The sequence below is a fragment of the Eretmochelys imbricata genome, chromosome 3 (genome assembly GCF_965152235.1).
Source record: "Eretmochelys imbricata isolate rEreImb1 chromosome 3, rEreImb1.hap1, whole genome shotgun sequence".
In the NCBI taxonomy this organism is placed as follows: Eukaryota; Metazoa; Chordata; order Testudines; family Cheloniidae; genus Eretmochelys; species Eretmochelys imbricata.
In genome coordinates this window covers 22202271-22226600 of record NC_135574.1, presented here as the reverse complement: position 1 = coordinate 22226600, position 24330 = coordinate 22202271, and positions in this window count along the sequence as shown.

Here is a 24330-nt window from a genome sequence, read left to right as displayed (position 1 = left end):
AGTTAAAAAATCAGAAGCCGAATTGAAATAAAACTGGAGGTTCATTAATACCATAAAATCTCCACAAGAACCATCACCTCTGGAGGTCCTGAGTCTCACATATTATTATCACATTATCACATATTATTATTAAGTAGTATCATGGCCTAAAAGTAGATTAATCTAGGGTAGTGATTGTTCCCTAGTAACCACAAGCTGACATCATAGGGAATCACTTCTTATCTTATGATTATCATACACTCCCTGAATTTCCTTTATCTACTGCATTAAGACTGGCTTTTAGGTCTTGATCGAAAATCCACTGAAGCCAATAGGACAGTGGATTTTGCAATTGGAGCTTTTAATGCAGTACTGGCTTCAGTAAGACAAAAAGAGTGCCTTTTTCCCTTTTTTGGGTGTGTATGGGATACTTGGGAAAGCTTCTGTGGGATTACGGACATTCGCTCCTCCTGGAACCCACTACCATCACCACAGATACCTAGGAGGCAGTGTGGGAAGGCCATCAGGATGCTCTGAAGTTGGATGCCCATAAGGCAGTAAGTAGGGAGACTCCAAGCAAATGGTACTGGAGAATATACCCAGGTGGGGTGTTCTTACAGAGGTTTGAGTCCATCAAAATCAAACCTTCAGATGAATGTGATGGTGCTGGTTTGCTGTGCAATGTCACTTTAATTATTATTGTTGTTGTTATGGTTGTTATTAATTACAATTATTTATTATTTTATTCTACTGTGCCCAAGAATGTGCTTGGCACTTTACAACCAAATAGAGAGACACGGTTATTCCCCTGAGAAGATCAAAAATAAAGATATGACAAGAGAAGACAAGCCAGAGAGAATAGGCAATATGAATGAGGAAACAAAAAGTGCAAATACAAGACAACTAGATTGGTTGAGGTTATGATTGTATTTTGTTGAGAGGGCTGGCTTTTGGAAGGAGTGGGGTTGTTATTTAAACGTTAAATATTAATATTTTAATTTTTCTTTTGATCTTGATGCAGAGGTTACTGGGTGAGGGGTTATGGCCAGTGTTATGTAGGTGGCCAGACTACATGATCATGGTGGTCTCCTCTGGCCTTAACATTTATGAATTTATGACATTTTAACATATTAATAGGACCAGGTTTAGAACACTGGGATTAGAAGGTTTCAGAAGATTCCACAGGGTTCCATGACATTTGGAGTTTGGCAGTTGGCCTGTCAGTTCTTAGACTACTGAAGTCTGTATAAATTTAACTCTTAAGCTTTTTTTTTAAGTCAATTCTTCCATTCCCCATCCTGGTCATCTCTGTTTCTCTTCTTTATGTCCAGTCCAATAGGTCAAGAACCTTTTCTGCTGCTGACGTGTCCAAAACTGAACACATGGTTCACCACTGCATTACTCCAGTTTCATACTAGTATAATTACATTGATTTCAGTTCCACTGATGTGAAACTGAAGTCGCACAATGGTGAATGTAAATGTATGCATCTAGGAACAAAGAATGTAGGCCATACTTACAGGATGGAGGACTCTATCCTGGGAAGCAATGACTCTGAAAAAGATGTGGGGGTCATGGTGGATAATCATCTGAACATGAGCTCCCTGTGCAATGCTGTGGTCAAAAGAGCTAATGCAATCCTCGGATACATAAACATGGTTATCTCGGGTAGGAGTAGAGAGGTTATTTTACCTACATATTGGCACTGGTGCAACCGTGGCTGGAATACTGTGCCCAGATCTGTTGTGCACAAGTCATGAAGGATGTTGGTATATGGGAGACGATTCAGAGATGAGCCACAAGCATAATTAAAGGATTAGAAAACATACCTTATAATGATAGACTCAGGGGAGCTCAATCTATTTATCTTAACAAAGAGAAGGTTGAGAGTTGGTCTTGTTTGCAGTCTATAAGTTCCTACATGGGGAACAAATATTTAATAATGGACTCTTCAATCTAGCAGAGAAAGGTATATCACGATACAATGGCTGGAAATTGAAGCTGGACAAGTTCAGACTGGAAATAATGCATAAATTCTTAGCAATAAGAGTAATTATCCATTGGAACAGTTTACGAAGGTCATGGTGGATTTATCATCAATGACAATTTTTAAATGGAGATTGGATGTTTTTCTAAAAGATATCCTCTTGGAATTATTTTGGGGCAGTTCTATGACCTGTGTTATACAGGAAGTCAGATTAGATTATCACAGTGGTCACTTTTGGCCTTGGAATCTATAAATCAGGCCCAGCATCTGAGGTGCAGACTTTTGAAGACATCACAAAAATAACAGAAAGGCAAGAAAATTGTGACAGATGCTCTAGTTTGTAAATGACATTTCTCCCAGTTTCCTCAGACAAATCATTTTCCAGTAGTCTTCAAGGAAATGCATTTTCCAAGCAATCTATTGTCCAGGACTTGGCCAAGCAGCTGACTATTCAAAACAGTACTTTATTGCCAAGTTTCCCAGATGTTTGCAGAGCGCATTTGATCCTTGTAAGTATCCAAGTGTCTTGTACCAAGTGCTGAACGTTCATTCTCAAAATTAAACTTATGAAGAATCTGTGAAGTATGACTCAAGACAGATCAAAGGGGACTGGTGAATAAAAACTGGGAACAAATGAATAGGAAAAATAAATGAGTTCTAAGTATTTTGCTGACTTGAAGACATACAAAAGGAACTTTAAATGACTGTAAGTAACTTATGATATACTATTTATCATCATCTTCTTCTGACCGCTATAAAAGAGAAATTTAAACTTTGTTTACCCTAATGTGTTAAAATATAGTGTTGAATAATATACCATAAGCATGGCTCTAGTCTGAAAAGTGATTACGTAAAAATAGCACCTTCTTATTCAACAGGACTACTCCCTGTGTCTATTCAGAGCTGGGAAAAAATATTTTTCATTGTTTTTTATTCTTGTTAGCATTATGAGCCAACACAGTGAAGACAGCATAAGCTGGATTTTGTTCCTTCATGCACATCACCAACTTACAGGTTTATGAAGTTCCAACTACAGAGTCACTCAATCACATGTGTGAAAAATCTATATTTAACTCAGGAAGATTGCACAAGAGTCATGGAGGACATCATTAGAGTACAATAAGTTTGCACAGGTGTGATGGAGGGCACAATTTGAAACAGTGGGATTGCATATGGCGCAAGTGAGGGCAGAATTTGCTTTGCAGACCCTTAGTTGCTAATTATGATGTGCAAGAAAGAAATAACCCAGTATTACACTCTGGGGTTTTCAAATGATACCTCACAAGGCATATTACGTACAAAGATTATTACAATGGTGTATAGGGTATGAATACAGGGCTGCATTCTGTCACATGCAGCTTGACTCTCAGATCCTACTTTGAATGATCAGGGATGGGAAAAATATCTTTTTAATGGTAAACTGAGCATAGTTGATATGGAAATCACTGAAAGACCATAAACATGGAATTTTACAATGTAATTGTTATCGTCACTTTCATAATAGAACTACATTTTACCCCTATACGTCAGACTCCGACACCGATATTTACATCCAATTTTTACCTGAGAGCTGCCAAGTGCCCTCAATAACCACTGTATGTCATTAGGCACTGGTGGCATTCCACACCCTGCAAGACGAGGCTGTTTCCATGTTTCCAAAGCTGCTTTGGTTTGTCCTGTGCAAACTCTGTCTGTGTGTGACAGTTTTGTGTCTCTTGATTCATTATTTCATAGCTGTAAATATTAATAAAAAAGAATATCAGAAAACAAACAAAAAAATCAAAATCTTTTGCCCAAGGGCACATGAGAGCATTTCTGTAGCTGGGATATTAGTATCTTCTTTCCCTCTCCCTTCTCTGCCTATCCACCTCAGAATCTAGTTGTGCTGAACAGTGGTAGATTTCTCCATTGCTGCTCCTGTAAACCCTCCAAATTGTCACTGTTAAATACATTTCTGCTTGTGTGTCCTGCTCCTTTAGCATGGAACAGCACCTTTCCATTCCTCTGAATGTGGGGGGAAATCCTGCATCCAAGTCTAGTCATGCAACCTAACCCAAATACAAACTGTATGTGATTTGCTATTGTTGTACCCTCAAGCTGGTTCTATCCGTCTTCAATAAGATCTTTTCTCCTGTTCAGTTAGAACAGTTAAGAACGATGTTCTGTCTTAAAAGAAATTAGAGTGGTTAGAACACACCATCAGTGATTTGGTTGGTGCTTCTTCCTTAGCAGCTGTCAATCCTGCATCCATTGTACAAGAGGTTGTTGGCAAGAAAGACTTGAATTAAACTTGTCTGTGGAGGAAACTGGTTTACTTTAATTTCTCCTTCTCTCTTCCCACTCACCTAGTTCAGAATCAAGTGGTTCACTCCATTTTTCCTTCTCGCATAACTCTTATTTTTTAGGCCTTTTCTCTTTTTGTTAATTAATGCAATTTAAGTTCTTCCTCCTGGCGTTCAAAGCCATTCTCTTCAGCATGCCTTCCTATTCATGCCATTCATGCTTGACAAAGCCCTGGCTGGGATGATTTAATTGGGGATTGGTCCTGCTTTGAACAGGGGGTTGAACTAGATGACCTTCTGAGGTCCCTTCCAACCCTGATATTCTATGTTTCTATGATTCTATGATTTGATTTCAAAATGTGTGCCAGGTCAGAATCTTCATTCCATATAAAATAATGAATGGGAGAGAAAACGATAGTTTGGGAGCTTCTCCTTGTCTAACCCAAGAACAAAGCAACATTCAATTCAATTAAAGTGAAAAGTGTTAATGCAAAACTTATAAGAAGAAAAACTTTTTCACACCACACAGAATTAGACTGTGCCACAGGATGTCATTGTGGCCAAGAACTTAGCAAAATGCATAGAGATACTGGATATTGATATGGCTAAAAAGAATATACAGAGTTATAATAAATAATGCTAACAGAAACTTTGGAAATGATATAAACTTTATGCCTTGGGACTTAAGCCAATTTCTAGTAGGTAGGAGGAGGAGACCTTGATGGGGGTAGATTATCCCACATCTGCCTCCTGTGGTATTTCTTGCACCTTTCTCTTACCATTGTTGGAAACAAGAAACTAGACTAGATGGACCTCAATGGTAAATTCCTAGGTTCTTATTTCTGATTTGTCCATTTGTCCCATCCTTGCAAGCTCCATCTACTGAACATCCCTTCCTGGAGGAATTCTCTCCTTCATTAAAGCTGTATTGTTAGCTCATTTCTCAGTTAAAAACTAGGCTTAAAACATTTCATTTTTCTCACTATTGTCTAACCTAATCTATTACATAGTTCCATGTTATACCCTTGAATAGCACTTTGGTGCCAGATTTGATACCCATTGGACTCACTTATGAAAGAAGGCACTACCAAACATGAGTAAGGCTATTGAAACCTGGTGTTAAAGCTACAATAAATGAAGGATGACACTTTGAACATACACAGTGTATTACACAGTCAAAGCATGTTAAAGATATTAGCTGGTCAATCTACATCCCTATATACTATCCCTTTATTTAAAGATAGTGGAGAAACAAAGTCAGAGAGGTCAAAGCCAAAATATTCAGACTTGAGTGTCTATAGTTGGGTTCCTAAGTCCATATTTAGGCTCCTAAATAAAAGGGGCCATCTTTTGCCTGAAGTTAATGGGACCAAGGTCTCAGCACCTCTGAGAAATCAGGATTTAAGAATCTAATTTAGGTAATTAAATTGGAAAATTTCGGCCATAGTGACTTGTCCAAGGCTTTGCAATGAGTGAGCTCCATGGAGAGCCAGAAACAGAACTTTCTAACTCTAGACTTACTGCTTATTCCATGCTGCCATCATAGCAGCATGTAATCTTCCCAACACACCATCAAGATTAATAACAGAACAGTGGACAATTCAACCCAGTTAAAACCCTTACAGACCAATACACCTTCTGTGCTGGACAGGTTTTAAAAGGTAGCAAATAACTGAGACTGAGTGACTTCACTTTCTTTCACAGTAGGGTTTGCAAAACAATTGCCAGTATGGATGACTGAGACGATGACAATATTTTATGGATTTTTAAAAATCACAAACATACAAATATTTCTTCTTTGGCCCCAAATCAACGAGCTGGCTGTATCATTCATTTACAGCTCCAAAAACCCACAACTGGTAATATCTTGGCAAGTGAAACAGTGTGCTCTTTTAATACTAATGGAGAAATCCAGTCGAGGCATGTTACTACTTCCTTTTGAAAGGAGTATCAAAGAAAAAATACCTGACCGATGAAAGGCAAGTACCTACCTGTTTATGACAAACAGAGGTTGCACGCTAATAGGCACCTTCAGGTAGAAAAATGAAGAAGTGCATTCAGGCTCACATAAAGCACCAGTTTCCATGGAATTCTCCATGTAAACAACCTATAGATCCATCCCTGTCTGAAATCTAAACATGAGCTGCTGCTTTGCACTGAAGTGTCTGAATCTTAAATCATGCTCTGGTAGAAAATATTTCTGCATGAAGGGTCATTTAAAATGCCAACTATCTCAGTGCATATTTCCAACAACTTTGAAATAGAGGCTGAAAATGATTTTGACGAGGCTGAAATCCAGGTTTGTTTGAGAACATTTGGAGAAAGTGATTAGAAAACTATTCATAATAAAACATTGATTGTTGTGGCAATATGTAGGGTTTTATGTTATGTTTTCTCTCTGGCTTTTCATCCCATCCAAGCACTAGATTTGCTTATGTGATCCTTTGTTTCAAAACTTCTTCCAGGGAAGCCCAGAACTTATGTTTTTGTAGAGATGTCCAAATTTGTGACTGAAGAATGTCATGTCAGTTACATTTTTCATCCTTTTCAACAGTTACATCTCATAATATGGACAGAATCGCACCAAAATTTTGCTTTGTTTTGTCTAGTAAATCCCACTGTACAGTAAACAAAGTCCTGAAGAAACAAAAATTGGAGACTCAGACAATGTGAATGTATCAAGCTAACTCAAATAATAGCTTTTTATTAGTTTTAGGCTTCAGTTTTTATTGAGACGAGAACAGCAATACAATATGCAGTGGACTTCAGAACACAGTGTATTAGAAGCAAGTCTACCTCAAGAATAAGCAGAAGGGATACAAATGTACATCATCAAAGAGAGGATGCTATGTGTACAGAATGTCCTGTTTTATATGAACAAACCAACTGAGGTTTTAAAAGAGCAAATTATTAAGAGACACAAACAGAACAATTGGCTCATAAAACAGCCCTCTGTAGTGATGATATGATACCCGAGTGAGGAAGTGCAGGTCTCAGGCTGGTGTGGAAGAGAACAGAATCTTGACATGAAGCTCCATTCTTGCCAAATCACAGAACAGTATTAGAATCAGTTCTCTGAAGAGGACCAGGATATTGGACATTATCAAGACAAGACAAGGGAAATGGCAGTACGTTATAGTGGGACAGGACCACAATCATTTTATGTCAATATCTTTACTTCAAGCCCTTGTTTCTCTTCTAAAATTCACTCTGATCTGAAAGTTTGTTACCAAAGTCTCAGCTTAGGAAAGGTCTTTTCTTCAAATGCCCATATGCATTAGGCCCTAATCTGTGTTACCCAAACCAATAATAAACATTGTTTTAAAGGGTTCACAGTTACTGTGGGCCAGACTTTTAAAGGTGCTTAGGTGACCAAACACACAGATTTTCAAAAGTACCAAGGCACAACTGCCCATTGAAATTGATTGGGGTTAAGCTCCTAGGTGGGTTTTTAAATTAATTTTATTTTTTAGAAATTTTAATATATCCATATAGATATATTCAAATACAATGACAAAGAAAACACAGCAGGAGTACGGATTTAACAATAACACAGTATGAAATATTCATAAATAAATATTGATGAGCATTAGATAAATAATTCCCTAACAACCAGCCCACCTTCGCCCCCCTCTATCCCCCCAAAAAAGCATCAGAAGCCCAATCAATCTGGAGTCAGTTTGTAATGCTTTCATGAAAGACCAGGCATCTTCATCATTGGAGCTTGTGGCTCCACAGAGAGATGTCAGTTTTTCCATGCGGGCGGTGTTGGTTATCTTTGTAAGTCAATCAAAGACTGTGCAGGGAATAGCAGATTTTCATTTTTGTAAAATGACTCTTCTGGCCACTGTAAACACTGCGGTAATCCATTTCCTGGCATTACTCGAACTGAGTAGATCTTCTAGAATATCGAAAACACAGAGGCTTGATGTAGGGAATACCCCTATTCCGGTCACCTTAGACATAGGAAATACCCCTATCCTGGTCACCACACACTTCATACCAAAATGTTGATATACTTTGACATTCAAAGATTATATGAGACAGGTTTGCACTGGAGCTGTCAAATCTCCAATATTCCGTATGTGGGACAGGTCTAGCTTTATACACTCACTAAGGAGTCTAATCATATCTATTTAGAATTTTGTTCTGAAAGAAATGTAAAAACAGAGAACTGGATGTTCTGCATACATTGCGCCTGATATTACGCCACCTGTCAGAGCACATGGAGATGTTTGGCTCCTTCTTCCATTTTTCTTCTATGGTATAGTCAGTAGGCTAAATCAAGAAATTCAGCTGTTTCTATGTGTTACCCACAAAATGTTTTCAACTAACAAATTTTTAAGGTGCACTTCAAGTGGAGTGTTATTTGTGGCCTGCCAACAATTCCCAAGCTCCTTTATAATTTTGAATTGAAGCTTATTGTAGAAAGGATCTTGCTCTATTGGCAGCTGGTATTCAACATGAAAATATGTGAAGTAGATTAAAGTTTTTCCACTTTATGCATCCGATGAAGTGAGCTGTAGCTCACGAAAGCTTATGCTCAAATAAATTGGTTAGTCTCTAAGGTGCCACAAGTCCTCCTTTTCTTTTTGCGAATACAGACTAACACGGCTGCTACTCTGAAACCTAGATTAAAGTTGTCCCTTAAATAATATTTTGTATGGTTAAAAAGCCCTTGGTTGGTGTGGTGGATTCGAGTTCCACACTATTAGCAAATTTAAATCAGGGATTATTTCAGATTGACATGAAAGGAGAGTTGGTGAAATTAGAAATGGTAATGAACTTGATTTTCTGAAGAACTTTCCAGGAGGAGGAAAATATTGTGGTTGTCCTTAAAAGTACAGGCAACCATTTAAAAATGAAAGTGCAGAGAAAGAGCCAAAGAGATTAACTAATTTTTCTTCAATCTCAAGCCACAATGGGCCTTGGGAAGAGTTGGTGGGACAGAAATTTTTTATCAAAAATCTTAATTGAAAACCAGGTGATACAAATACAAATCAGGTATTCCAACCCCCACATTTGGCCATGATTTCTTAAGTATCTTCTGGGATATCTGTGGTATCTTCATATTCCATAAGAATTATTGTACAACTCTGTTCATTCTTGTGAAAGTTGAAGCAGGAAATTTAATTGGAATTAAGCTAAACATAATACATTAATCTTGGTCCTACATTCATTTTAATAGCTTCTACCTACCCCAGTAAAGATATTGGCAGTGAACACCATTTCTCCATGTCTTTTTCACTTTTCTAAGTATAACATCCATGTTTGCAGATACTACCTTTGATAAATCAGAGCATATCCTGATGCCTAAGTAGGTTATCTCTTTTGCTTGAATGAAAAGAGAATGATTGTATTTTAGATGGATTTGGCCTACGAGAAATATCCAGCACTTGAGACTTATTCCAGTTTATTCAAAATCCTGATATCTCTCCAGAATAGTTTACTGCAGATAGTAGGTGGAATCGAAAAAGAGGAATTTTTGAGAGTGAGCAGAATATCATCTGTATATAGACTAATCTTGCACTCAGATGGTAATTCCTTCAATGGAGGGTGTCTGTCTGATATATGCTGCTAGCAATTCCAGGGCTCTATTAAATAGTAGAGGCAATAGAGGGCATCCCTGATGAATTCCTCAATTTAACTGAAAAGAGGAGGAGATAACATCAGTTGTCAAAACAGAGACAAGAGGTGATATAACATCAATCCAGCTCAGAAACTTAGGTTCAAATCCTAATTTTCTCTAGATTGTTTGTAGGTATGCCCATTCCACTCAATCAAATGTTTTTTCAGCATCCAATGATAGGATAGCAATTGGAGAATCAGTTGTTTGTGCTTGGTGGATTAAGCGGAATATCTTCTAAGTAGTGTCCATTGCTAATCTTCTGTGAATAAAATCCACATGATCTGCATGAATGATTGATGGACCAATGTTGTTTAAGCGTGAAGCAAGAATCTTTGTCAGAATGTTATAATCTGTGTTCAACAGTGATAGAGCGGTAATCACAACAATGAAGACTGTCTTTGTCTGCTTCTAGAATTAGGGTTATTATCACCAGTGTCATGTCCCGTGACATTATTTCTTTTGTAAACATTTCACTGTAGACTTCTGACAGTATCAATACTAATTGATTGATAAATGTTTTATAAAATTCTACTGGAAGGCCATCACACTCAGGTGCTTTGCCCAAGCCAATTGCCTGCTTAACCTCTAGCAGAGAAATATATTCCTCCATAAGATCAGCTTGCGGTAGCGACAATATATTTTGGGGAAGTCCCTCCATGAATTGGTCTAATAGATTGGAATTGAAATCACCATGAGATGTGTAGGGCGATTTATAAAAGTCTTTAAATTGCCAGTTCATTTTATCAGGTTCTAGTACAGAAAGACTGTTGTCCTGCAGCAAATAGGATATAGTACTATTGGATGAAGCCATTATAATTTTTTTTTTTGCTAGTAGTGTGCCCGCTTTATGCCCCCATTCATCACATCTCTGATTAACTTTATTAAGCATGAATTCAATCTGAGTGGACATACATTGATTGTATGTGTATTTTGAGGAAAAGAGGGCATGCAGCAGCTCATTATTCTGAGGGTCTTCTTTATGTTGGTTTATTTTTTTTCAAATTTAGCAACCTCCTCTGCCAAAGAATTAAGTAATTTATTCCTTTTTTTGTTCCTTTCAGATGTGACTTTTATGTATTCTCCCTTTTTGGCAGCCATCAGTGCTTCCCATAACGTTGTAGTAGAGGAGACAGTATCTGTATTTTCCTTCAAAAATTTGGTAATGGATGTTTCTAGAATCTGAAGAAATGTAGAGTCTCTAAGTAAATGTGTGTTTAACTTTCATCTTGAGGATCTTATAGGACTATGACCAGTATCTAAGTAAAGAGAAATTAGAGCATGATCAGAGATGATGATATTACCAACTTCTACCTCCCGATACGCAGGAATTAGCACCTTAGATATCATTACAAAAAAAATCTAGTCTGGAATAGGAGGTGTCAACCCTAGAGAAATATTGTAGTCACACTTCATAAGGTACTTCAGTCTCCAAATATCCACTAGTCCAATATCCTTCAGTAGGGATAATAGATGGCTTGCAAAGGCCTGAGATTTTCACCTGGAACACTGAGATTTGTCTAAAATATCATCCATGACACTGTTCCAGTCTCCTTCTAGTACCACTGAGACATCACCTCTGTTGGAAATAATGTCAGTTATTTCTCCAGTAAAGGATGAGGATTCATGCATGGGGTTGAGGAGACCAGGAGTTAGCACAAAGGGGACTGTTTGTGACTCCGTGTTAAGGCTGTTGTAGCACCTATTACTGGGTTGGTATGCATGGTAATCTATGTATAGAACTCATAACCTATTTGGGGTGTGTGCCCTGCTTATTAGCAATCTGCCCTAAGGTTGGTACTCATGCTCCTGATCCACTCCAGATAGCTTGACTGGCGTAGTTATAGATCATAGCTCAGAACTGCTAAAAGTTTAAACTTGATACTGAGAGTTTTTAAAGGCTAAAGAATAGACACAATGAGTGAATCACCATCATATGATGATCTTGACAGAAAAGACCTTGAATAGTTATGCAAGAGAGGGGAATATCCCGTAAAAAGAAAACTTCTGTTCAGGAGCTGAAAGCTTTACTTATAAGTGCTGACCAGATGGAGCCTGAAAACCTTTCTACCCCAGATGCAATGGAGGAAAACATCACAGGGGAACTGGCCTGATTGCTTCTTGAGAGCCCAGGAAGAACACGAGCACCAGAGACTCATGGCAGAACTGCTGATCAGGGAGACCAAAGCAGTTGAGGCAGCTGAAGAGAGAGAGGCTGATGGAAGCTCAAGCATTACAGCTCAAAATACTGGAGCAGCAAAAGGAATTTCTCCATCCAGTGACAGGTTTCAGAGTAGCAGCCCAGTTAGTTTGTATTCGCAAAAAGAAAAGGAGTACTTGTGGCACCTTAGAGACTAACCAATTTATTTGCGCATAAGCTTTCGTGAGCTACCTATGCAAATTGGTGAGGATTTTTATCAAGCCTTCCCCAGGAAAGGGGATGTAGGGCTTGGGGGGATTTTGGGGGAAAAGACGTTTCCAAGCGGACTCTTTCCTGGTTATATTTGTTAGACGCTTGGTGCTGGCAGCAATAAAGTCCAGGGACAAAAGGAAAAATAGTTTGTACCTTGGGGAAGTTTTAACCTAAGCTGGTAAAAATAAGCTTACGGGGTTTTTCATGCAGGTCCCCATATCTGTACCCTAGAGTTCAGCGTGGGGAACGAACCTTGACCTCAAATAAATTTGTTAGTCTCTAATGTACCACAAGTACTCTTTTTCTTTTTTCCATCCAGTGAGTATGCCACCTCACAACACCAGAAAGTGAGAGAAAGTCTGCCCAATTTATAAAGAAATTGACTGTATAGCAGAGAACCTGTCCACCTCTGAGAGACTTTGTGGGATGCACAAGATTGCAGTGGATAAACAGATGCCTATCCTCTCAATCAGATTAACTGGGAAAGCCACACAAATGTTTAATGATATGGAGGAAGCAATGCTAACAACACAAAATTTAAAGAAAATGTATTGAAAAGATTTAAGATTACCCTGATACCAATCCACTGAAGTATAGAAGTCTCAGAATGTTTGGCAATATCACCCATGTTGAATATGTGCATAAAATGTGTAGTTTTATGAGAAAAGGGACAATGGGGGCAGCGGCTGAAGGTGATTATGAAAAATTGTTTGATCTGATGGCACAGGAGCAATTGTTATGGGTAGTAACAGGTGAGGTGCAGCCATCTGTAACAAAAAAACAACAACAACCGAAAACCAAAACCTTCCACAGTTTTAGGGGCTGCAGAAATTGCTGACGAACATATTGAATCAAGGGTCCACAGGAGTCCAAATCCCAGCAAAGGGAAATCCCCATGTCACCCAGGGTAAGAGGGAGGAGGGGACTGAAAATAAACCTAACCCCAACTTTGATTAAAAACAACAACAAAAAAACCAAGGAAGCCCAGGTTTTAAAGTCCCGTACCAAAAGGGAAGGCAAGTAGTCTGCCATCACTGTGGTCCTGGTCATATAAAGCCAAATTGCCCAACATTTAAGGCAACCCCAAGATCCACACCCACACCTGACACTGTGAGTGCCACTGCCACTACCCCAGAGGTGGCAGCAGAGAAGGTGAGAAACCCAGTGAACTATATTAGGACTGAATCTTGGGAAGATAGTGAAGGATTTATTAAGAATGCTAAGGTAAATGGCATACATTGTAATGGCTGGAGAGAGACAGTGTCCCAATTCACTTTATTTAAGGAAAGTTTGGTAAGGGAGGAAGACAGACTTCTTGGTAAAAGTTTACATATTTTAGCTTTGGCAGAATTCTCTGGAATTGTACCTCAGGCTAAGGTCCACCTCAAGTTCAAGGATTTTAAGGGAGAGGTTGTGGACATTAGGAATCTGTTTCCTGCTGATATTTCAATAGGTAAAGATATTTTAGTCATGTCTAGGTCGGTTAATGACGTAAGTTGCACCCGGAAAAAGTATGGCTCTTTGTCTGTGGACAGCAGGGATGGTTGCAAGGAGGAGGGAAATGCCCTCTGTCCTTTGTCAGCTGAAGGTAGCATGTCTTCAGAGGAGGATTCCATTGCTTTGCCCAAGTCTGCTCTGAACTTAGGTGAGACTCAGAAGAAGTTTTCTGAGGCTCAGCAGGCTGATCCTTCCCTGGACAAAGAGAAGAATGTGGCTCAAAATAACACCCTGGCTGGGAAAGGATAGATTTTTTTTCTAGAAGGGGGTTTGTGCACAGGCACCAGATTCTAATTTTCCCTGGGAGTGCTCAAACCCCACTCAGCACCAGGACCCGCCCTAACTCCACCTCTTCCCCCAAGCCCCCACCCCTGCCATGCCTTGTCCTACCTCCACTCCACCCCTTCCCCCAAGGCCGCACTCCTGCCCCACTTCTTCCTGCCCTGCCTCTTTTCAGCTTCTTTCCACCATCTCCCTCGAGTGCACCCTGTCCCCGCTCCTTCCCCTTCCTCCCAGCACCTCCTGCACGCCGGTGAACAGCTGTTCCATGGCATGCAGGAGGCGCTGGGAGGGGGAGGAGTTGATCAGCAGGGGTTGCAAGTGGTCAGGAGTCGGGGGGGTAGAGAGGGAAGCTTGGCTGCTAGTGGGTGGTGTTAGAATATAGATATTCAGGCCTGTCGGTAAAGGCCTGTACTCGAAGAATTTAGGTGTATTCTTATCACTTGGCTAGTTATAGAGATATAAAAGAAAGATTCAAAATCACTATCTGCTAGTGTAAGGTCCTTCTCTTACTGTGACAGTCTGAGGCCCTGTTCTTAGGCTAAGGCCTTTGGATAAGCAGCAGAGGCAGCCATAAGCTGGGAAGCGACCGGTCACATCCTCACATTCCAAACTAGTCACACTGAAAGAAGGTACTATTAGGCTGTTAGGAATACAATCCTGTCCTGATAATGCCTATCACCTCCAGAGAAAGGGAAGTGCCTAGAAAATGTAAAAGGAAACTTAGTTTGATAGCATCCTGTCTGACAAGAACTCACTTATCAATAGCTGGGATGTGAAATCCTCACTTCTGTATTGTTTTGTCATTATAGTTCCCACTTTGCTATTGTTTGTCTGTATAATCTCTGTCTGGTTCTGTGCTTGTTCCTGTCTGCTGTATAATTAATTTTGCTGGGTGTAAACTAATTAAGGTGGTGGGATATAATTGGTTACATAATCATGTTACAATGTTAGGATTGGTTAGTTAAATTTCAGGAAAATGATTGGTTAAGGTATAGCTAAGCAGAACTCAAGTTTTACTATGTAGTCTGCAGTCAATCAGGAAGGGGGTGGGTGTGTGGGTGGGGGAGATGGGAACAGGGGTAAGGAAATTGGAATCATGTTTTGCTAAAGGGTGAAATGGTAACAGGGAATGGGGGTGGGGAAATTGGAATCATGTTTTGCTAAAGGGAGAAATGGGAACAGGGAATGGGGGTAAGGAAATTGGAATCATGTTTTGCTAAGGGCAGGAATGGGAACAGGGACACAGGTGTAAGGCTCTGTGGTGTCAGAGTTGGGAAGGGGGACACTAAGGAAGGAAACTGGAATCATGTTGCTGGAAGTTCACCCCAATAAACATTGAATTGTTTGCACCTTTGGACTTTGGGTATTGTTGCTCTCTGTTCATGTGAGAAGAACCAGGGAAATAAGTGTGTGAAGGAATAAGCCCCCTAACAGGTGGCATCCTGATGAGGTTTGCAAGCTGGTGCTTGTGCCTGATAAACATAGAACAGAGTTGCTGCAGTTAGCTCGTGATTGCCCATTGGTGGGACACTTAGGAGTGGCAAGCACCCACCCGTGACACCATGTTGAAGCTGTTGCAGTGCCTGAGGAGTTCCCACTTGATACTTGATTGGTGCAATCTAATTATAGAACTCACAACCAATCTGAAGTGTGCGCCCTGCTTCCTAGCAATCTGCCCTCCGGTTGGTACTCACAATCCTGAACCACTCCAGACAGTATGACAATATGTACATGAGTTGCCTGGTTTTCCCAATCACCGTTCCTTTTCTTCAGGGCTTATATTTTCATTTTCTTTTCCTTTATGAGAGGATCATGCTGTTACCCTTAATGAGATCTGGTCTGAATTCCTGTAGTGCTTGCCAAGCAGCTGATGGGGTATTGAAGTATTTCACAGAGTTAGTCAGCTTCATTATGAAGATTGCAGGATCCGCTGACACCTCATTTGATGCCATTAAATACTGCTCACTTTTTGCTTAAATTTACAGAGAAGTCTAGATACAAGAAAATTTAAAATCCTTATACTTAAAAATTCATTTTTTCTTAGCAGCAGACATCAGCTAAAACCTGAGCCATTTAAAGGTGATGGGTCAGGGGTTGAGTTATTGGCTTTCTTTCTGGTCCCTGCCACTCAATATGCCCTTTCAATATCCAGAGGAAGAAAACCCAGATCCAATCCCAGTACCTCAGAGAATATATTCTGGAGTAAGCTAATAATATTTTTTCCTTTCAGCCCTTCCAGGACCCCAGTAACTGCAAATTATTCTTTCATAATCTGTTTTTAAGATCTTCTTGTTTCTCCCCAAGACTGGTTAGTCTTTGCCTTAAAGAAGCAGTCTCCATTTTAACAATGAGGAGTCCAGTGGCACCTTAAAGACTAACACGGCTACCCCTCTGATACTTATTCTCCATTTTAACCTCCTTCAGTTCTAGGGCAGTTTTTGTTATCTAAATAGGTCAAACGAGCTTTGACTTCTCCAACATCTGTAAAGAGCTCATGTATATCTTGAGATGAGAGATCAAATTTGGTAGTTAGAAAGTCCTTCATAGCTGCAAAGTTCTGAGTGAGAGACTGCTTGGTTTCTTCAGCCTTACCTTTCTTTGGAGATTCGGAGTTGGGTCATTTGGCGTTTCTGTTTTTCCCAGCAGGATCCATAATAACATTACATCTGATTAGTAAATTTCTGACAGAAAGTTATGATTTAGATACCTGGGAGCCCTTAACTGATAAGGATTCATGCATGGGGGTTGAGGAGATCAGGAGTCAGGCCTCCATCTTCTCTACCAGTCACGTGACATCCCCCCAGTTGCATTTCAAAACCCCTCAGCCACCACCAATCTGCATCTTTAAGTGCCTAACTAGCTTTAAAAATCTGTCCTTCAGTGGCTACCCAAGGGGAAATGGTTTCTGAATTCAAATTTAATACTATTTGCCCCCTGAATTCACGTTTTATATTGTTTCCCCCTGTGACAAATTGGGGGTTGTGTTCGTACCACTTCTGAATTGTGGATGATTTAATGAAATTGTTTCATGAAAACACTGTCATGGAAAGCCTACATGAACATGAATCCCCCCATGAGTAGGGTGACCAGATTTTCCCAAAGGGAAAATGGAATACCTCACAGGGCTGACCTGAGGATCCCATGTTCTCCCCGGATGCACAGGACCAGTCAGAGACCCTCCCCTGCCACCCACCTGCACGGGGCTAGCCTGAGGCCCCCTTCGATCCCCTGTACGTGGGGCCACCCCAAGACCTCCTGCTACCCGCTTGTGCGGGGCTGGCCCAGCCCAAACCTCTCTCCAGAGCCCTCCCTCCCGTACAGGGCTGGCATTGGCACTTGCCTCTCCTCCCCTCACACGTTCCTCCACCCACCACTAAGGGTTGCACCGCACTTTTTTGGCAAAACTGGGCATTTGTCCAATTTCTTTTGCCAACTGATGATCAGTTTGCAAGAGCAAATGAGACAAATGCCCAGTTTTGCCAAAAAAAGTTGGGAGGGCTGGGACAGAGCTTAAAAAAGGGACAGTCCCGGCCAAAATGAGATGCATGGTCACCCTATCCATAAGTTTCCAGGGATGTATCTCGTCTCTGCCAGGCCAGAGACAGTGGTGAGTGATTGTTTGTCCATTCAAAGTAAAACACTACCTGAGACAATAGGTTTGCTCTAGCTGGGAGAGCTGTCTGAAGGGAGGGGGTCTGGAAAGTAATAGAAGCAGGTGATTGCAGCAGGAGTCTCTAAATTGACTCATGGGGGGGGGAGGGAGAGTTAAATGGGGAGAAAGCCATTTAGCACCCAATTAAAACGAGGGAGGCTACTGCAAGGGCAGGGTAGGCAGTGGGGTGGAGGAATGCCTGGCTGACTGATGGAACACCGATGACCCCCGCAAAGGCTCCGAAGGGGTGTCGCCAACGCTCATGGTTTTGTCACTAGTCTCATGATAATTACTGTTTTCCTTAAAGCCCCAGCTCCTGGCGTCGAGTGGACATGTGATGATTTCAACCTTCATTCTTAAAGAAAAGGTAAGTTTCTAGCCCTTATGGCTGTGGAGAAAGTGCCAAAATGTGACCCCATTGCTGTGCACCCTCAAGGCTCAAAAGGCAAATAAAAAGAACACCAAATCTATTTTTTTTACATAAGCTCATGATTTTAAAGCCAATCTCATGATTTCTGGTGAGCCTGACTCATGATTTTTGAACATTTGGGGTTGGCAACACTGAGTGAGGGACACTGTGTTTGAATGTTTGTTATGAGCTGTTCTCGCCTGTGTTTACATGATTAAATATAAAGACCATAAAGATCCTGTACAAAGGGGGAGAAGGGCTGTTTGTGTGGACTGCTTCACAACCACTGCGTGCCTCAGAGGCAGTTAAAATGTAAACCAGAATCTTCACATCTTTGGGGTGAAGTCCTGAGAGCAGGGCGTGTTCTAGTACTTGGGACTCTGAAGGCCAAGGGTCCAGTCTGCTCCCTGAGGGGCTAGGCAGCTGGATAGTGGGTTCCAATACTTGGAGAGGGATGCCAGATAGAAGGTCTGTGCTCTGAGCGTGTACCTTGGGACCCCAATATTGGAGCAGTGCCTGGACTCCAGTCAGGCGCCAGAAGGTTGAAAGACCCTCGGGATCCAGAGCACAGAGGCTTGCATTCCCCTCACAGCAGTCCTACTGGGGGGCAAGAAGGGGTGTCCCCTAGAATCTGTGACAGCCTTATTCATATTGCCTGCATTTGGTCTGCATTATCTTGAACTGATTTTTAATTGTTTTAAAAGTATTCTACTAACACAGGGCTTGACATGTGAAGACAGGCCTTAAACCTACTCAGAGTTCACTACCGGATGTGTGGGTTCGCTTTTCTTATAATGCCCCATGAGCAGCTCCATCCTATACCCCACAAGTAGTTGAGACTGGAATTCCACCTTCCTGGGTTGTACGGCAACTCATACTGCATAACATGCAAATTCTCTCAAAGACCCCAATGGCGGCAGCAAGATGAGTCAAGAACACAGTTACAGCTTTATCTCTCAGTTCCCCTGCTTCACTAGCTTTATGTCAGGAAGACCTTAATGTTATTTCAACACACTTCTGTTGTTTAACACAAAAAGAAAATGCTTTTCCACAAGAATGCCTAATAATATCAGAAGTGCACACGAAGGATTGGCTCCTGCACTCTTAGGCCTTGTCTATACTACAGAGTTTTGTCGACAAAAGGCAGCTTTTGTCAATAAAACAGTGAATGCATACACACTGCAATGCAATGTTTGGTGGCAAAAATTCCCTGTTTTGGTGACAACATAAAACCACCCCGAAGACAGACATAAGGCTTTTTGCACGAAATTGTTGTTGAAAAAGTGCCAGTGTAGCTCCCACGCTTGATTTTATTGTTTTAATTGGCCTCCAGGAGGTGTCCCACAATGCCCATCCTGACCGCTCTGGTCAGCAATTTGAACTCCACTGCCCTGCAGCCAGGTAAATAACCATCCACCCTTCCCACTTAGAAGCTCTGGGAATTTTTGAAATTCCATTTCCTGTTGGCTTGACGTGGAGAGGTCTCATTGCATCTTTCCAGGTGACCATGGTGGCTTATTGCAGCAAACGCTCACCTGCTTGAACCACTACAGAGCTGCTGGATCTGCTCAGTATATGGGGAGAGGAGGCTGTGCAGTCCCAGCTGTGCTTGAGCTGTACGAATTTTGATATCTACGGGCAGATTTCTTGAGGCTTGTGAGAAAAGGGCTATGATTGGGACACACAGTAGTGCAGATCGAAGATAAAGGAGCTGAGGCAGGTGTACCATAAGGTGAGGGAGGCGAACCATCGCTCCGGTGCTGCACCTAAGACCTGCTGGTTCTATAAGGAGCTGGACGCTATCCTCAGTGGACCCCACCTCCATCACCAAGAGACCCATGGTGGATACTTCAGCGGGCCTGGAGGTGGCGGAAAGAGGACCTAACCTGGAGAATGAAGTCATTGCTGAAGAGGTGGAGTTATACGACGATGTGGAGCTCCCAATGGGGTCGCCTGGTGGGGCAGGCAGCCAGGAACTGTTCACCACTCTGGGGGTGTCTGGCCAGTCTCCGCAGTTGCTCTCAGGCGAGCAAGAAGCAGGAGAGGAGACACCTCGTAAGTGGCTGTGGTTTGTATAGTGCTGAGGTGGGTTCAGGGAGTAAAAATGTACAAGGCTGGCTGTGTTTCTGTGTCCTGGACATTTTCTTGTGTAACTAATCAGTACAGCAGAACAGGGCATTGATACATGCTGAGATCTCACGGGAATCCTCCAGAGAGATTTCTAGGGAAGTTTCTGGGAGGTACTCGCCAATCCTCTGCCAAAGTTTCCTTGACAGATCTGCTTTGTTCCTTTCCTCATTGTAGGAAACTTTCCCACACCATTTGGCAATCACTTGTGCAGGGACCAAAGCGGCACACAGGCGAGTAGCATAGGGACCAGGGCGGCAGCCACAGCCGTGTAATAGATGTGCCCTTGCTTCCCTGCTTACCCACAGAAGTGAGATATTTGCTACGGTGTGGGAGAATTTTAGAATTTATTCCCTAGTTGGCTGCAATGCAACCCTTGCAGAGTGCTCTTTTCCCCATGTAGAGCGCCCCCCCCCCCACCACCACTCACCATACTTTGGGTGTTTGCCAAGATGTGTGCTTGCCAAGGGTCAGTGAGAAAGTTATTGGTATGTTACCAGACATGTATCTTAATGAAATGTTTCAATGTTGTGCGTGAACTTAACAATCATGCTTCTGTGCATTGTTCCTTGTGCTTCGGCAGATGTGGCCTTGAGGAACATCCCACACACACCAGCCGAGCGTCTCCACCAGATCAGAAAGCACCCAAGACGGAGCAAAGAAGACATGTTCTGGGAGGTCCTGCAGTGCTCCAATGCAGAGAAAATGGAATGCACAGGATGGAGGAAAGCCAAAAGGCAGCACAGAAAAGAAAATCAGGAGTTTGGTGAGGATGCTACTGAGCGGATGATTAAAGTCATGGAGGAGCAAACACAGGTGCTGAAGTCCTTAATAATGCTGCAGACTGAGCAGATGTGTGCCTGCCCTCCCCTGCAGCGCATTCAGAACTGTTTTCCATGCCCACCCCCCAAAATTCCACCCACACAGTCCTTTCCACTTTCCGGGACTTCTCGGTTTCCTCTTCACTCCACCCCCTCAGACAAGTTTCAAAATGATAGCTGGACCTACACACAGCTCTGAAAGTCTGCCCTTCCCTGGCACCTCCTTTCCCACCAAGCGTCTTTGTGTATGTGTGTTTGTTGGTTCTCATGCAATAAAAGCAAAGTTTTTGAATGGTAACTCATCTTTATTTGTTTCTGACAAATTGAGATAGCAGGCACTACCAATACATACACAGGCAGTTTAAGCATTTGCTTACTGGAATGTAAGGCCCCAAATTTCACCATTGCTTCCTAGGAAAACTACATGTAATTTAACATTGCAGCACCAATCACTGAGATATACATTACTGGTTCTCATTTTCAAAGTGTTGCCTCAAAACCTCCCTGATTTGAATTGCCCCCCTCTAGGCCTCTCTGATAGCCCTGGTATCTGGCTGCTCAAAATCAGCAGCCAAGTGGTCTGCCTCAACATTCCACCCCTGAGCAAACCTTTCACCCTTAGCTTCACAAAGATTATGCAATGTACAACACACAGCTATGACCATGGGAATATTATCCTCATTGAGGTCTAACCTGCCATAAAGGCATCGCAAGCGCACCTTTAATCTGCCAAAGGCACATTCCACGGTCATCTTCACCTACTCAACCTGTTATTGACCCGTGCCTTACTGCTGTCCAGGTTTCCCATGTAAGGTTTCATGAGCCATGGCTGTACGGGGTACACCGGGTCTCCCAGGATTACTATGGGCATTTCAACATCCTCCAGTGTAATCTCTGGTCTGGAAAGAAAGTTCCTGTTTGTAGCTTTCTGTACAGGCCAGTGTTCCTGAACATGCATGCGTCATGCAACTTCCTGGACCACCCCGCATTGATGTCAGTGAAATGCCCATGGTGATCCACAAGCACCTGCAACACAATGGAGAAGTACCCCTTCCTATTGAAGTACTCTGTCACAAGGTGGTCTGGTGCCAAAATTGGAATATGTGTGCCATCTATCGCCCCTCCCCAGTTAGGGAAACTCATTTCTGCAAAGCTGTCCACTATTTCTTGCACATTTCCCAGAGTCACAGCCCTTTGTAACACAATGTGATTAATTGCCCTCACACTTGCATTAATGCAGCCCCAACGATCAACTTCCTGACTCCAAATTGATTCGCAATCGACCAGTAGCTTCTCTGCCGATAGGGCAGCTCTCATTCTGGTGTCCTTATGCCATAGTGCTGGGGTGAGCTCTGTGCACAATTCCAGGAAGGTGGCTTTCCACATCCGAAAGTTCTGTAGCCACTTCTCATCATCCCACATCTGCATGATGATACAATCCCACCATACAGTGCTTGTTTCCAAGCTCAAAAGTGAGGGTCCCCTGTCTGCAGCTGTTCTGTGAATACCAAAAGCAAATTAAAGTTGTTCCTATCCATATTACATAGCATGTTAGGCAACTGGGGGGTCTTCTTCAGTTAGGAACTTTGTGATTAACTGCACTGCCATCCGAGATGTCTTCATGACAGTTATCAGAACATAGGAGAGCAGTGAGGGATCCATCCCTTTTCACAACGATGCTGGAGTGCACAGCAAAAAAGAGCCATTGAAAAATGCTGCGAAAGAAAGCTGGAAGCCCTTGGAATGTTGGGATAGAAAACAATGCATCATGGGACATTGAGCTCAGTCCCAAGATGTGCCATGATCCGCTCTGCCTTCCCACAAGACCTAGCGACAAAAGGTGTCGAGCTGGCCTCTGGGATAGGTACCCACAGTGCATTGCTCACACTGTCGATGATAGTGCCCCAACTGTGGACGTGCTCTGCCAACAGAGGGAACTAGTGTGAACATGACATGCCAATTTTTATTATAGTGATTTTGAGTGGTGACATCACTTTTGTCAACAAAACTCTGTAGTGTGGACAGGGCCCCTTAGATAGAGGAGCACACATCTCTGCATGGCAAGTTAAACTGACCGATGTGTATGCAACAGCTTGCTGATCAAGGCTATCAGAATGTGGGACTGAGCCCTTAAATACTGGACTACAAGTGTAGGAGTCAGAAGCGGATGCTGCAACACAACCACATTATATTTATATAATGTACTTCATACACTCCATTCAGAAAGTACTGTCGAGTCAGTTTTAAGCTATAAAGGATAGGAAGGTCTGGTTTACGTTTATTTAAGCTGATGAGGTGGCGCAGTTACTTGAAAGGAGGTAGTTAGGGAAGTGTTTCGAGGTAAATGGAAGAGACCAAAAGTCACCCCTTTCACCCTCACATATGGGGAGTCAAGTGAAGGAGGCCAGGATCATCTCAGGACCATAGGTCCAATGGAGACGCATTGGAGATGAGGACTAGAATTTTGTGTCACCTACATGCACTGATGTCCAACCGAGGCATGCAAGGAAACATTTCTAACTTTCATGGTTGTGGAGAAAAGTTTGGAAACGTGAGCCCCCAAAGAAGGTCTATGTAGCAGAAAAGAGGCTTAGGAACAGTTTACTGCCTAGTGTAAAGAATGAGACAGAGCTGTAAAGCCTCCACCAATAATCAAAAGGAGAAAATAGGTAGGTAGGATTTCAAACAGGAGAAGTATGAGCTAGAGATAAAAGCTTTGTACTGGAAGAGCTCAGGAGAGAGAGAGGGTAATCAGCCCCTCCTGAAAAGCCACACTGAGATCAGAGCACAGGTAGGATGAAAAAATAGGGATGACTCATCAGAGGAAAGTAGGTCAGTTATTCACATCCTGGGGAAGGGCACCATAGCACAGGGAAAGGTGAGGAAACAGTGAGTGAGGAAGGGCCAAGGGAGTATAAATAAAGGGTTGGGATAGCTCAGTGGTTTGAGCATTGGCCTGCTAAACCCAGGGTTGTGAGTTCAATCCTTGAGGGGGCCATTTAGGGATCTGGGGCAAAAATTGGAGATTGGCCCTGCTTTGAGCAGGGGGTTGGACTAGATGACCTCCTGAGGTCCCTTCCAACCCTGATATTCTATGATTCTATGTTGGGTTGCAAGATTTGATTTGCAAAGGGAACACTAGAATTCTCATATGAGAAGTTGGTCTTGAACCAGACCCTTCCTGTTTGCTTTATGGTTTGACTTTGATATATTCAAACTTCCAAGGAAACAAGCATCTGTGAGCACAGGAGCCGG